The sequence below is a fragment of the Pan troglodytes genome, chromosome 4 (assembly GCF_028858775.2).
Source record: "Pan troglodytes isolate AG18354 chromosome 4, NHGRI_mPanTro3-v2.0_pri, whole genome shotgun sequence".
NCBI classification, from domain to species: domain Eukaryota; kingdom Metazoa; phylum Chordata; class Mammalia; order Primates; family Hominidae; genus Pan; species Pan troglodytes.
In genome coordinates this window covers 122,961,060-122,978,288 of record NC_072402.2, presented here as the reverse complement: position 1 = coordinate 122,978,288, position 17,229 = coordinate 122,961,060, and the positions used below count along the sequence as shown (strand labels likewise).

The 17,229-nt window shown below is 35.9% G+C and overlaps 1 long non-coding RNA gene across 2 annotated transcripts in view; it reads right to left on the bottom strand.

Annotated features, from left to right (window-relative positions):
• The window catches only part of LOC104006543 (uncharacterized), a 495,672-nt gene that overhangs the window by 234,038 nt on the left and 244,405 nt on the right, over positions 1–17,229 (bottom strand). The gene's annotated exons all lie outside the window — the stretch shown is intronic.

Genomic DNA, 17,229 nt, shown 5'->3' with positions numbered 1-17,229 from the left:
CTTTCTAGGGAAGTAAAAACATAATAGGTGCAGAATTTGGAAGGACAACTTAATAAACTATCAAATTGAGTTGATTTTCTGTATTTTTTACTCTTTGACCCCTAGGGTCATGTGAAACAGTCAGAGTCTCTTTCAATCTTTCATTCAATACTGCTGAATGAACAGTGTTCAAGCCCAAATTGTTCCACAAAGCCTGGCAGCTTTGTGACATCATGCAATACTTGGGCCATGGGAATGTTTGGCATGCCTGGAGCCCTGGAGCCCAGGATCTCACCCTCTAAGATAACACAACTCATCATTCCCTCCTGAGGTTCTCCACCTTAGAGATGACAGCCAATGACCTGTACATGTATGTGAAGGGGAAAGTCTGCACTTAATACCTGAAAACTACTTATCCACCTTCGTAATAAGGCACTCTCTATGTATCCAACTTGGCATTGGGCATGACCATTATTAAAAGGAAACCAACAGAACTCCTGCTTCTGGTAGAATGTTTGAAGATAATATGCAGAAAGTGACCTGAAACTGCACAAATGGAAGAACTGGCTTTCAACTAAAACTCCAAGAAAGGGAAACACATACACAATGTAGCAGAGGCGACATTTTACCTCTACCCTCCTAGGGTTTTTGGCTGGGCCTGAGAATTAAATTGATACAAGACTGATCAATCAACAGGAGAAAAATATATAGATTTGTTTAGTATAAGTTTTATGTAGCATAGGAGCCTTCACTAGGAAATGAAGACCCAAAGATGAGGTTAGAATTGAATACCTACATACTGAGTTGGACAAAGAGCAGCAAATTATAAAAATGTGACAAGGCAGAGGGGGTTGGGCTAGGGTAGTTAATTGGGTAGAGAGGTGACGAGGGGGATGAGGGTAGTTTAACAAGGTTTGTTGGTATAGATTTCCCTTGGTCCCAGCTTCCCATCCTTGATGATGAGAATGATACTTTCCTTACGGTACACGGAGGACATCTTTCACATGGGAATTTCATCCCCTGCTTTTAAGAAACAGAAGGAAGGTCAGAGTAGTCTTGTAGCTGCTGTTTTCCAAGTGCCTTTAACTCTTAAGTAGCTAATATGCCAGGGCAGCATATTTTGAGGTGGCATATTCTTAACTCTGTCAACACACACAAAGACACACACTCATGCACACACACGTATCCACCTGAATGAGTTTGTATTGCCAGACAGACCACAGATATAAGAAACTCTGATGCAAAAGATAGAAGCACTTCTTCATAGCAAAAATAAACAAAAACAATAAACTCTTGAGCTCCCAAATAAGATGCCTAGTATACTTGTCTTGTGATATACCACCATTGTGGAGAACATGAACACGGAATGTGCCCCACAAGCATTTCAGTAGATTCAGTAACTATAGTCCCACACTGGAAGAAAACAGAGGTAGACAGCATAATCTATTGCATATATATATAAATATATATATATCATTTTGCATATATATGTAAATATTATATATCATTTAGCATATATATATCATGTTATATATGGCAAATTACATATATTATTTATTCATGTTATAACAGCATTTTATAACACATGACAGGATGTCCTTTATTAATGTTGAATAATATTCCATATATTATATATGGTATATTACATATATTATTATATATATTACCATATATATACCATATATACCATAGTACCATACATACATATATTATATATGGTAAATGATAGAGTTTACATATATATTATATTTATGGTAAATTATAGAGTTTACATTGTAAAGTATATATTCAGCTATTCTCTAAATATAATTTCATCATCTTTTAAAGATGTTTTGAAGGGACAGATATTCATGTTATTGTATGTAGATGCTCAAACTAGGTAGACTTTTGAGTACTCAGAATGGGCACAGCTAGATGAGCAGCTCCTGCATTCAGAGTTCTTTCCAGTTGTTCTATGTGCAACATCAGCGTGTACATTATTTTGATCCACAGACCCTTATACATAAATTCAAGCACCTGAAAATTACACCCTAAGCCAAGGATGGAAAGTTGACCTCATCTTGCATACTAACACCAATCCACTGGTGTGGCTGCCATGTGGGTTGTGTTAAGAGGAGTTCAGATGCTATGCCTGGGTGCAGTGGAAAAGAAAGTAATATGATTCATTTCTGCCATGTATAAAAAAAGGGGACAGTGACAAGCATATGTGCCTTTATTTGCCATCTCTGTTTTAGATTCCAGCAGCAATTTCAAGCTTGGAAACATACTAACTAGGGGTGTGCTGCAGAAATCAGTGAGGGATGGGCATATGATCAGTATGACAAGATATATTCAAAAATTGCTATTGTATAAATTTTTAATCATGCTGTATAATTTATTTTGAAATTACAAATAACACGAAAAAAGATAAGAGCTTTTGTGCTTGATGAAAGAAGGCAATGCATTTTAAAATTCTGAGAAACACTGCCCTAGTCTATAAATTCATAAATAACTTCTTCCACCTTGGCCAATAAATATAATTTGGTCTAATAAACATTACTTAAACCAATTTGTGCAAGCCACTGTGCTAGACACTCTGGGCAGTTCCCACAATCAAAGGTTTATAATTGCCAAATTAAATGCACATTCATGTATTTTTTTTCCATCTTGCAAAACTGAAACTGTATACCCATTGAACAACTCCCCTCTTCTCCCTCCCTCAACCACTGGCAACCACCATTCAACTTTCTGTTTCTAAGAGTTTGACTACTATAGATACCTCATGTAAGTAGAATCATATAGTATTTGTCATTTTGTGACTGGTTTCTTTTGTGTAGCATAATATCCTTAAGGTTCATTCATGTTATACCATATGATAGGATGTCCTTTATTAAGGTTGAGTAATATTCCATTGTATGTGTCTACCACATTTTCTTTATCCATTAATCTTTCAGTATACATCTAGTTTGCTTACACCACTTGGCTATTATGAATAATGCGGCATGAATGTGCAAATATCTCTTTAAGATACTGTTTTCAATTCTTTTGGATAAATACCCAGAAGGATTTCTAGATTATATGTTAATCCTAGTTTTAATATTTTGAGGAACTTCAATAATATTTTCCATAGTAGCCGCACCATTTCACATGCCCACTAACAGTGCATAAGGTTTTCAATTTCTCCATATCCTCACCAACAATTTTCAGGTTTAGTGGCTGGGGTTATAGGTACCCGCCACCATGCCCAGCTAATTTTTTTGTATTTTTAGTAGAGACAGGGTTTCACCATCTTGGCCAGGCTGGTCTTGAACTCCTGACCTCGTGATCCACCCGCCTTGGCCTCCCAAAGTGCTGAGATTACAGGCGTGAGCCACCATGCCCAGCCTTCTCTTGTTTTTATAGTGGCCATCCTAACGAATATGAGGTGATATCTCATTGTGGTTTTAATTTGTGTTTCCCTGATGATAAGTGATGAGTATCTTTTCACATGCTGTTGTCCATTTGTAGACCTTCTTTGGAGAAATGTCTATTGAAGTCCTTTGCCCATTTTTAATTGGATTGTTTCTTGTTGTTGTTGAGTTGTAGGAGTTTTTTACATATTCTGAATATTAATATATCAGATGTGCAGTTTGCAAATATTTTCTCTCATTCAGTTGCTTTTTTTCACTCTGTTTACTGTTTCCTTTGCTGCACAGAAGTTTTTGAGTTTGATGTAGTCCCATTTGTCTATTTTTACTTTTGTTGCCTGTGCTTTTGGTGTGATATGCAAAAAAAAAAAATTGCCAAATCCAACATTAGAAGCATTTCCTCTGTATTTTTTTCCAGGAGTTTTGTAGTTTCAGGTCTCATGTTTAGGTCTCTAATTCATTTTAGGTAATGTTTGTATATAGTATATAGTTAAGAGCCTGACTTTATATTTTGTAGGTAGATATCCAGTTTTCCCAACACCATTTGTTGAAGAGATTATACTTTCCCCACTGTGTACCCTTTTGAAGATAATTTGATGATAAATGTGAGGGTTTATTTCTAGGCTATCTATTATGTTACCTTGGTCTATACCTCTGTCTTTATACCAGTACCATACTGTTTTAATTACTGTGGCCTTATAATATGTTTTGAAATCAGAAAGTTTGAGGCTTCCCCCTTCGTTTTTCTTTCACAATATTGTTTCATTTATTTGTGGTCCTTTGCAATTCCGTTAAATTTTTAGGATAGTTTTCGTTATTCCTACCAAAAAAAAAGTGGTTGGGATTTTGATAGGGATTGCATTAAGTCTGTAAATCACTTTGGGTAGTATGGACATTTAAGCAATATTAACTCTTCCAATTCATGGAAACAAGATATAATTTTCATTTATTTGTGTATTATTTAATTTATTCTTCAATGTTTTATACTTTTCAGAGTACCTGCTTTCTTCCCCCTTGGCTAAGTATATTCCTAAGTATTTCATTCTTTTTGATGTTTGTAAATGGGGTTATTTACTTAGTTTGCTTTTCATTTTGTTCATTGTGGGTATGTAGAAACGCAACTGATTTTTGCGTACTGATTTTGTATCCTGCAACTTTACTGAACTGGTTTATTCTAACAGGTTTCTTAGGGAAATCTTTAGGGTTCTCTACATGTAAAATCATGTCTTCTATGAACAGAGATCATTTTACTTCTTCCTTTCTAGTTTGGATTTCTTCCATTTCTTTTTCCTGCCCAATTGCTCTGGTGAAGGCTTCCAATACTATATTGAATAGAAGTGGTGAGAGTAGGCATTTTTGCCTTGTTCCTGAACTTAGAGGTAAGTGCACCTCTAAGTTTTGTTACCATTGGTGTATGATGTTAGCTGTAGGCTTTTCATATATGGCCTTTATTATCTTTAGGCAATTTCCTTTCATTCCTAGTTTGTTAACTGTTTTCATCATGAGTGGATGTTAATTTTGTCAAATGCTTTTTCTGCATCAATTGAGATAATCACATAATTGTGTCTTTCATTCTGTTAACGTGGTGCATTATGCTGATTTATTTTCATGTGTGAAACCACCCTTGTATTCCAGTAATAAATTCCATTAGGCCATGGTGTATAATCCTTTTAATGTGTTGTCGAATTCAGTTTGCTAGTATTTTGTTGAGGATTTTTGCATTAATATCTATCACAGCTATATTGGTCTGTAGTTTTCCTTTCTTGTAGTATCTCTGTCTGATTTTGGTATCAGAGGAATACTGGCCTCATAAAATGAATTTAGATGTGTTCCATTTCTTGGAAGAGTTTGGGAAGGACTGGTGTGAATTCCTTTTTTAAATGTTTGGTGGAATTCTGTAGCAAAGCCCTCTGGTGCTGAGTCTTTCTTTGTTGGGAGGTTTCCGATTACTGATCTGATCTTATTAGTTATAGGTCTGTTTAGATTTTTATTTCTTCATGATTCAGACTTGGTAAATTGTATGTTTCTATAATCTTTTTTTAGCTTATCCAATTTGTTAGAATATATCTGTTTATATTAGTTTCTTGTGATCCATTTTATTTTTATGGCTTCAGTTATAATGTCTCCTCTTTCCTTTCTAATTTTTGTTATATGAATCTTTTCTCTATTTTTCTTAATCTAGCCAAGGATTTCTCAATTTGGTCAACTTAAAAAAAAAGTCTTAGGTTTTTTTTTTTTTAATTTTATCTAATGTTTTTTCATTCTCTACTTCGTTTTTTCTGTTTTAATCTTTTTTATTTCCTTTCTTCTGTTAATTTTGGGTTTAGTTTGTTGATATTTTTCTGTCCTTTGAGGCATAAAGTTAGGTGGCTGATCTGAGATCTTTTCTTTTTTCAATGTACTCATTTATCACTATAAACCTCACTTTTAGTACTATTTTTGTTGCATCCCATAAATATTGGTGTGTTGTGTTTTCATTTTCATTTGTCCTCAAGATATTTCTAATTTCCCTTATGAATTCTTCCTTGACAAATTGGATGTTTAATTTCCATTTCATGTAATTTTTTGTTAAAGAAATAGTTCTGTTAGAGATAGTTACTAGAGCATGCCCAAAATAAAAAAGAGATACAAAGAGTTTTGATACTATCCAAGTAATGTGAAAATTCAGGCACCTTATAGACAAGTAAATTTAGTATACCTAGCCCTGGGATTTTATGACAAAAACTGTAAATCTTTACAAAGGAACCTTCTCCTCTAATATTATTTCTCCTAGATATTTGTAATATACCTAAAAGAAACAATCCCTGCTTCATCTTTGTCTGTCTTGTTCTAAGTGGCTCCATGGTTCAGATCCTAGTCTCATTATCACCTCTGAATCAACAGTTTCTTATCCTGTCCAGATTATTTGCTACCCACTAACTAAAGACCCATGGTCTCTGGCTACAGCATGATTTTTGAGAGCTAGAGTTTAATCAGAGCTTATGAGCTTATGGTTTTCTGTTTCTAAATTAAAGAATATGAGACATATAATTTTCAGTGTCCATTTTCTAGAAGGAGGAATAAGATAATTTGTAGTATTTGCTTCTGTGTAATAGCCACTTACATACTGAATATATGTAGTTAACAATACCCAATTAGCAGTCAAATAGAATTCCAAGCAATCCATAGAGAGATGTAAAGTTTTTCTTTATAATGACCATAATACCATTTGCACTTATTATTTCCACTTATTTATTTATGCAATTTTCATAAAATCTTAGTGAAAAATGCAGGGTTATATCTTAAACACTCAGCATATGTAGATGTAATATTTGTAGTGTTAACTTTTGAAACAAGCCCTAAATTCTGTGACTTGAAGTAACTGGCAATTGTGCTGACAAATAAATTTCAATAGTATGCCCTATAAGCCTGGCTTGTTGGAACAAGCAGCGTATGCTACAGTGAGCCAGGGAGCATGAGGGATACTAGGTAAGAGTAAATATCTAAATACAAAGGCCAGGTGAGGTGGCTCATGCCTGTAACTCCAGCACTTTGGGAGGCTGTGGTGGGCAAATTGCTTGCTCTCAGGAGTTTGAGACCAGTCTAGACAACATGGCGAAAGCCCCTCTCTACTAAAAATACAAAAATTAGCCAGGCATGGTGGCATGCACCTGTAGTCTCAATTACTCAGGAAGACGAGGCATGAGAATCGCTTCAATCCAGGAGGTGGAAGTTGCAGTGAGCCGAGATTGCGCCACTACACTCCAGCCTAGGTGACAGAGGAAGACTCTGTCTCAAAAAAAAAAAGAAAAAAGAAAACCACAAAATACTGGCAATCAAAATTCAGCAATAAATGAAAATACAACACAACATAGCTGTACTGGATTTATCCAGAAGTACATATTAATTTAATATTAGAAAAATAATTAATTACATTAATTATAGGTCATATAATTATCCTGATAGAAAAAAGAAAAATATTTGATACAATTTAACTTGCAATCATGATTGAAAAAAAACCTCTAAGCAAACCAAGAATAATGGAAAACTTTCCTAATTTATCAAAGAGCATCTATAGAAAAATCTATAAACATCCTACTTAATGATAAAACACTGCAAGCACTCACCTTACTTTCAAACAAACAAACAAAAAAGAAATGGATTTCTATTCAATATGGATCCTATCCAGCATTGCAAAGCAAGAATAATAAACAAAAGGCATAAAAACAAGAATGGAAGAAAATAAAAACTGTCATTAGTCGTAGACAATATGAGTGTCCACATTAAAAAATAGGAAAGAATATACAAGGAAATTATTAAAATTAACTGGAAAGTAAATTAAATTGCTAGGTCAAAAAATCAGTACACTGAAATTAATTACATTTGTATATACCAGAAATAAATGTTTAAAATAGATAATTTTAATGAGTAACATCAAAAATAGCATCTAAAAAGTTAATAAAGTGGCTAAGACAAACAACAAAAAACGTATAAGGTCTTTGTAGTAATTTCTATAATTTTAGTGAAGGAAATTAAGAAAAACATATATAAATGGAGAGATATACCATGTTCATTGATTAGAAGACTAAATATTGTAAGTCAATTCTGGCACAATTTACTGATAACTCACTAAAATCGCAATCAAATTCTGACAAGCTTTGTGTATGTGCGTGTGTATGTGTAAGTAACTTGGGAAGCTGATTTAAAATTGATATGGAAAGAGCCAAGAATAGCCAAGAAACTCATCAAAGGAAACGAGATGGGAGGCCCTTATCTTACAAGATATTCTGAGTTACTAGAATGCTATTAATTAGGAAAGGATTATATCAGAGCAGGAATTAAAAAAAAAAAATGACCAATTGAACAGAACAGACAATCCAGAAATATGTTGAGAACCAAAACCTTTTACTTTCGTACTTCAAGCATGAAGTGTGGACAGTGAGAACTGAAACCACACCTTATTGCCCATATGAATATGACTGTGTTATTTCACTATTTTCGTAGCATTTCTTTACTATTCCATGACTGTCTTGTCAAAGCAAATGGTTTTATTGTTTATCACAAGAATGTTACAAAAGACTCAACAACTCTTCCATGGAAAACATCAGCAGTTTACACCCTGAGATGCGTTGAATTCCTGATCTCAAAATCCCCTCTTTACTTTTCCCACCAGTCCTCAAGTGTCATGATTCTTACCTAATACTAAGCAAGTCCTCACAGTAAAAGGCAAGTCTTAAATCACACTTCCAATTCTCAATAAATTTTGACCTTACTTTCCCCACTCTAGGATGTTGCCAGTATTTTGTGAAGTTATGTTCTCTTTTAACACACTATGCAATAAACTCAACTTTGTCTCTTGGTAATACCGGAGGAGGCCAATTTAAACAATATGTACATTTATACAGAAACTTAATTTATGTCAGAGCTGGAGCAGCAGATCAGTGAGGAAGAAAATTATTGACTTTCAATACAAAGTGCTGAAATAATTAATTTCATCATTATAGAAAACTGAAAAATTGGGCCCGTGTCTACCATGTACGATAATCAATTTCAAAGGATATTAAAGACTTATGTGCAAAAAGTAAAACTATAAAAATGTTAGAAGACAATATAGAATATTTTTATGATCTCCAGATAAGTTATTTAAACAAGATACAATAAGCCCAACACATAAAGAACAAGATTGATGAATTTAATTTTATTAAGATTAAAAATTCTAGTTTATCAAAATATAAAGAAAATGAAAAGGCAAACCATAAATTTAGAGAAGAAAGTTAACAGCACAAATAACACAAAAAATTAAAATCGAGAATACAGAAATAACTCCTACTCTTCAGTAAAAAAGAAAACAAACCAATTAAAAAAGAAACCCACTTAGCAGGAGAAGAAATAATAAATAGGCACTTAATAGGAGAGAAAAATACACATTAAAGATGCTCAATTTTACTTGTAATAAGAAAAACACAAATTTATACCAAGAAATCATTTTACTCATACCAGATTAGCAAAAATATAAAAGTCAGATATTATCAAATATTGGCAAGGATATGGACTAGGAATCATAGCATACAATTTGGCTTGCAAATAGGTAGAATTTCTTTGGAAAATCATTTGATGTTATTTGACATATAGCATAATTGCCCTATTTCTCAATAATTTTTCAACTATTTTTATTATTGTTTTTTCAATCATTTGAAAAAGCAGAAAGAACAAATGAAAATCATCCAAAAAAGCCTTCTAAGACTTCAAATGGTTCAATTCTTCAATTCACTATCCATTCTCCTACCAGCCTTTAGTTCCTCATCAAGAGACTGACATATGAAGGAAGAGAAAAGGGAAGGAAAAGGAAATCGCTATTTTCCATGCAAAGCTCTACAATCTAATCTGAAAGTGCCTGGAAATAATATTTCTCCTCTTGCAATCCTGAACTGGGCACAAATTGGAGAAACTATTGAAAGGAGAGAGTGGGGATGTGTCAGTGCCTCAGTCTGCAGTTAACTGCAGTAATTATAGTTTGTCTCTAGGACATTATTTGAGAAGTCAGCTACAGGCACATCATTCTGTCAATGGCTAAGGTCTCCTTCTTTCAACCAGTGGAAGAAAAAGTCAAGGGGCTTTTTCCCCCTTCATACTCTTATGAGAATGCTTTATTTTGGCTGAGTGAAGGCCCACTAAAGGCTGGTATTTCTCCATTATTTCTGCCTCTGTTCTGAATTCCCACAGCTCTTTGTACCACTATCAAGACACTTATCAGAGTTAGAAGGATGCTGCAGATTTCTATCCTGCTAAATTGTAGACCTTTTCAGAGAATCTTTACATCCCCTAACACAAGGCCTTGCAGGTAGTTTGCAATAAATTGTTGCTCTTCGACTTGAAACCATTCAGCAAATATCACAACTCCAAGTGACATAACTAAATTACAGGGCCCAATTTCTGACTCTTTGCTAGTAAAGAAGAGGTTGCTAACAAAGGTTTTTGAGTCATGTGTATCTCCTAATGCAAAAACCCTAAGGTTGAAAGTAGCACCCTAGATCCTCAAATGAGTGTGAATCAATTCTTATGAGATTTAACTTTTGTAAAAATCCACAGCTTTTTCAGCGTGTGATATAGCTCTCATCTGGTAGATGGTAAGGGAAAAAAAAACCCATAAATGCTTATTTAAGTAACAGCATGATAACATTTTAAAGAAAATACTACCTGGAAAAAAAATAATCAGCAGATATTAAGGAGACTCTATGATCAGTGATCCTCTTTCTTCTAAATAGCTTTTCTGTTTTACAAGCTGAAACCAAGAGCTTACCAAAGAAAATGGGGTGCATGGCTGTCACTTGGAATCAAATTAAGCAAATGATGCCCTAATGGCCTGAAGGAATTAATATACCTTCAATATGTGAGCTATTTCCTTCAGAGAAGTAAGGTCTTTATTAATCTGGACAAGAGATTCATGAAAAAAAGGCAGGTATCAGAAATGTTATCCCCCTTTTGGGGGATATAGCAAGCAAGACAGGAAATTAAAATGGCTGACCTTTGTCATAGAGGGGGCATGTGTCAGAGCTAATTATGGAGACCATTTTGGCTTCTTATTTTAAATTGTCACACTTTAGCAATTAGAAATCACTTATGCTCTCAGTGCTATATTAATTTGTTCTTAGATCAAAGACTCAGATTATCATACCTAGAAGCAGCCTTGGAGGCCAACCTCTTCATTTTTCAGATGAGGAAACTGATACCCAGAGATGCGATAAAATTTGTCCAGTGTCAAAGTCACACACACACACAAGAATAAAAGTTTGGCTTAAATCTAGTAGTAGTCTTTCCTTTGGTGATGCCATATTATGAAGAAAATGTACTCATTTTAATTTCTTTTTAAAATATTTTCTATAATAAATGTACTATACACATGTTAATTTTTAAAGCATGTTATAAAATTTAAAATATGTTCACCTCATGCATTATTGCTTCCAGGGCACCTTTTCTGATATTAACATGTGTACCCCAACACATACGTGAATACATATGCCACTACTGGGTGACATTGCCTCTGAGTACCTTGATCATTGCATTAAAGATACTTGTAAAGATCTGTTTATATACTTGTTACTCTTACTATAATGCTAGTCCATTGAGGAAAAAGGTTAGGTCTTACTCTACTTTGTACTCCAAAATCTTAATACAAAGTAAACCTGTTGAAAGAGTAAATAATTTATAATCTACCTATTACACGACAAACATTCTACAAGTAATCTATGACTTTATCTGAGGCTAATTAGTGTTTTCCATGATTTAATAAGAAACATACTTTGGGTCTTCTGGAGAAGGAATTCCTAAATGAGGTAAACAGATAACAGCATCTCCTCTCTCCATCTCAAAGAAAGAAGCATGCTATGGTTTGTCAAATCCAACTCCTCCATGCAAGGATGTAATCTTAACACACTTTCTGGGCATTATTCTATTAGTCACTCCTGACTGCTCAGTCTCTCCACTTACTTATTGTCCTCAGCCTAACCATACCAAACAAATGGAAAACCCTTCCTGTTACCCCATGTGCCCCATAAGCTACTGCTTTGTTTTTCTTTTTCACCCTAAACCTATTCTGATCTCTACTCCCTATCTCTTCTCATTGAGTGTTCATTTTTTCCTCCTCTACTATACATTTGACACATAAATGAATGAATGAACGAATATGATAATTTCAAAGTCTAAGCTTGTGGAGTTGAGTCACCAGGTCCAGCTGCCTTAACTTGTCTCAGTTTGTTTCCTGGGAACCTCCAGGTCTCCATGGCTCCTAACCTGATAATTCACTGCAGCCTCTTTTGTTTACCAGAGTGAAGACTAGTCCTTACTCTGTAGCTTTGATCCTGCTTTTGAGTCATATTGGAATTTTGGGAGGTAACAGGGCAAGATGAGCAGAAGGCTGCCTAGCAACTCTGATAAAAATCTTCCTCTTCTATAACCCAAGTTCTAGGTACCTAAACCAAAGCATGGGTTTTCCCTACAGGCTTCTTTGAACAGTTGGCCCCAGAGCCACCACAAATGAGATCAGAAATAAAATCTAATCAAGGTAAAAGAAGAAAAAAAAAGGTGAGAGAAAATTTAAGAAATTGATTCATTAATTTAGAAAGCCAGCATGTCATCTGACATGTCAGTAGAAAGCTCTCTCATTATCATCTCTACCCCAGCTCATGCCAAAGGCTTTCAAAGCTGTTGTGTATTACCCAGCCATTCCCAGAGAACAGATGTTCTTGGTGAGAAAAACTGCCCCCACAAACCTTGTCCCAGCTTCTCTTAGGTCTTTTTCTTCTCCCCTGCAACTGTAGCCCAAAGCAGCCTCTGCTTTGGCCACATCAGCCCTTCTGAGATTTCGGCACAAGGCCATCTGTTTTATTGCGTCAGCTTGCTCTTCAGGGTTTTATAGATCCCAGCACAGACATTGGAGTGCCCAAATCAATTACCTTGGCCTTTCAGAAATATCAACACTAGCTCTTGCCTGTAAACAAGGAATAGTACAGTTTGCTTAAATCCCAACTTAGGCACCCAATCAGCCATGTGAACTTGATCAAGGTTCTTAACCTTAATGATCCCTGGAGTTCTCAGCAGAAAAATCAGATATAATGATACCTAGATACAGTAATATCTGGCCTCTGATAAGTTGGAAATTTTTGATTAAAGTACTAGCAAATGATACAGGTTAAAGAAATAGTTATTGTTTTAGTATTTATCATTTCTAATGTTATTATTTAACAGTGGTTCATTCCAAATATTTGCATATCTTCTCTGACTTGTGCCAAGATATCTGACTTCAGTGGTTAGCTGTTTTACAGGTACATAAACCCTGTGAAGCCCTGTGTCAAATTTTCTCTCTAGTACCAATTTTATTCATTGGATAAATTTAACTTTACGTTTAATTCATTCATTAATTTAGGGAATAATTATGATATCCCTACAATGTACAAGGTGTTATGCTGGCCACTGGAGATAAAAGTTGTAAATAAGATAAACAGGATTGCTGCCTTTATAGAGTTCAGAAGACTCTAGGTGTTATTCTGGCCACTGGAGATAAAAGTTGTAAATAAGATAAACAGGATTGCTGCCTTTATAGAGTTCAGAAGACTCTGCAAGTGTTAATAGGAGAAGGTGAGTGTTCCAGTCAAAGTGAACTGCACATGAGAAGAAGTCCTGTGTACCTGGAGGAGTCTCCTCTGCTATTGACCCTGGTTCCCCTGCTAGCACAAGAGACACAGATGCAGCCTGGGCTACTGAGTAAGTTGATACAGCAAAAGTGCTGAGCCGCCTTTGAAATCCAAGAAATGTGAAACAGGACCCTTGTAGATACTAGTAATTCTAATGCTGGCTTTATTCTTACACGACGGTGGCTATTTATGGTGATATAGCAACAGGTAGAATCAAGACTGCCCAGTTCTCAAAAAACTCAATTAGGAAAGCCATGCTACACACTCTTCATGCTTATTCCAATTTCCTGGCTTACATAAACAGGGTATATACTGACAGAGAATTTGGCCTGAATACCAAAAGAATGTCATCAAATTCATGGTTTTTGCTTCTTCTTTCTCCAGCAAATGAACTCCAAATGAGTTTCACGGGGTTAATTGTGCATCAGCCCCTTGTCATATCATAGAGGTAGAGGAACATTGGTACTGTCGGGGGGCAGCTCAAGGATTTAGACTTTAGGCACAAATGCAAAAATAAATGTCCAGCAGCACCTTCAAGCCTTCTGACCTACTCTGAAAAGATGGAAGGCACACAGTGCATTTGAAGAAGAAAGAAGCCAAAGGGATGGTGAAAATAAGAGCATGAAGGGGAATGTGGCAGGAGATAGTGATGTTAAATCTGCTCGCTGAGTGTTCAGCTCAGTGTTCAGAGATCAGCTATAACACCACTGATCCCTGTTGGGATGGACAGGGATCAGATTGCATAAGACACTCAAGCCATGTAAAGAAAAACTGGGTCCTACAAAAGACAACAGAAAATGTACTAAAACTTTTTGAAAGGTTCAAAAAGAAAATGCATTCAAAGCATAAAAGGAATCTCAAATGACACATATTCTGCCAAAAAAAAAAAAGACCTCAATATGGTAATTTGATTGCTATGGATTCTCTTTGATCAGTAACTGAAGAAGGCACGAGGAAAACATTGGATTCCTATGTAGATGCCATTCACTTAGGGAGCCAGAGCCTCGCTGAGTCCCACGTGACAGTTCTGGAGTGGGCCTCGAAAGATCACATGGCTTTGCTCCCTAACAACAGGCAGGTGAGACAAGGAGACAGGAGAGACTGAAGAGATGGCTTTAATATTGTCCCAGGAAATGTGTGTCTGAACATATACAAACAGGCACATATACACGTCTGTTTATATATGCATAGATGAATACACACATATATGTGTGTATCTTTTAACATGAGGGGGTCAATAGATGGAGATCTAACGACTGCTGAAAAGAAACTTAGTGAAAAAATGAAGGCATTCTTTTAACAAAAATTTATTATATGGCTTCTGTTTACCATTTTAAATGACAAAGGAAATACTACAACACTTCTCACTTCTACCCTTACTGGGGGTGGAGAGGTAGACAGCAAATCTATAATCAAGTACATAAATCAGGGATCAGAGGCAATAAGTACAATGGAGGAAAATTAAGTACTGAAGAGAGAGGCAGAGTACTGCAAAGAAGGCCTCACAGATAAGATAACATTGGAACAGGGACCTGAAGGAAGGAGGGAACTCACCACATGGATATCCCAGGAAAAGCCACTAAACAGGAGCAAGGAGGGTGGGGCCCTAAAGTAGAAGTGTGCCAGCAAAAGGCACGGGGAGATCAGAAAGGAACAGAGGCCCAACTATCCTCAATAAGGAGTCTTATTTAATTGTTTACTATACAGTAAGCAATATGTGATCTCCATTTTCTCACACAACCCTTCAATAAAATCCTCACAGCTGGCTTTTGCCAGCAGACTGGTTGAAGTAAATTGCTGAGTCCTGTTTCACAATTGGTCTTAGGCTGTAACCCAAGGCTATTGAAGGAAGGCCCAAAATACCTGGATTAAAGTAAAATATGATTAAAGGAAGATTTATATTAGAGGACAGGTTATACCTGAAAATACGTCCCAGTTTTAAGAGCAGAATCTCCATTCAGGGGAGTTAACCAACAGACTGCACAGAGAATTCCAGGGACCACAGGAGAATTCTCCATAACAGGCACATCAGCATGAGCTTTTACGGAACACCATATGGGGAGCTGCATTCTCGGTGTTTGTATATGCTGTAGATACTTGTAGGGTGCGTCTATTTCCATAGCTTGCTTTAAGAGAACCCCTTCCCCGCATTTCAGCCCCATTGTTTAGGTAGGGACAAAATCCCCCTCCTCCCCAGATTCAGGGGCAAGCCCAGAGTGACTCAAGCCAGTTATTCGGCTATTCCGAGCTGTTGGTCACAGTACTCAGGGTAGTGCATGACCTAAGTAGATACTGTCAAAGTGACCCTTGAAGCTTTTGCTAGGAATGCTGGGTGTACTCATTTGCTAGGCTGCCACAACAAAGTACCACAAACTGGGTAGCATAAACAGAAATTTATTTTCTGACAGTTCTAGAGGCTAGAAGTCTGAGAACAAGGTGTTGGCAAGTCGAGATCGCCAGTTAGGAATAGGTTTTTATCCTTTTTTATTGAGGCCTCTTTCCTTGGCTTGTAGATGATTGTCTTCCTGTCTTCACATGGTCTTCCCTCTGTGTGGTTCTCTGTCCCAAAATCCTCTTGTTAAAAGAATACCAATCCTACCGGATTAGGGTCCTCCCCAATGACTTCATTTGAACTTGGTTACCTTTTTAAAGACTCTGTCTCCAAATATAGTCACATTCTAAGTCACTGGGGGATAGGACTTCAACATATGAACTTAGGGGCACATATCTCAGCCCATAACACTGGGACAAAGACCAATTTTCCTGGGGAACCATCCTAAAAGATTCCTTAGGATGTATCTCTATCCTAAGATGGAAATTTTGGTGTGAGAATGTCAGTAGCAATTCCCTGACCTGGAAGGACCATGGAAGGTCTTCAGTGACAACTTCTGAGCTGCTGTATCAAAACCCACCTGCTGAGACAAACAGAGCTTTTCAGTTACTCAGATCAATAAATTCCTTTTGTACTTACACCCATTTGGGTCTAGTTTTTTTTTTTATCACTTTATTTTTTTTTTTACAGTTAAAGCCTAGAGTGAGTTCATTGATTTAAAATATTAATATAGAGGATTTATATTTAAAGTCTAAATACGATTTTTCCCTGTACCACCAACTGAGGTCTGTCTCCCTTGTAATCTCAAATGAGTCAAGATCCCCAGATAGCAAAAGGACACAGAGATAAAATATAAATGTAGCACAAGTGGAATTACATTTTTTATTTCTTCTAAAGAAAGCACCAAAATAGTCATCTAGACAAGGGATTAATCACGCAATTGAGAACAAAAATTTCTAATTTCCACCACCAGTTACAGCAACAGCTTTTAATTTGTTTCCATAAAAGTAGCTGTTTGGTTTTGGCACATAACCCTAGTCTTAGTCTCCCCTCCTTTGAAATAAGCCCAAACACTTCCTTGGCTGTACACACAATTTGTATGCCTGAGAAACTCAATCACTGAAGAGAGAGATGCATATCGAAAGCATGGGTCCGTGGTGACTATATATAATAGATCTTCTAAGCAAAACAATCAGAATTAGGAAGTAACAGCTATTTATCTTTCATGATAATGGCCAACTCTAGAGATTCATGTCATGGTACTTAAGTAATCATTACTTCAGGTTTTATTTGTATTTCAATTTTCTCCTAGCTTTCTATGCTACATACTTAAGTTGCCAAGAAAACTCAAAAGAACAAGATT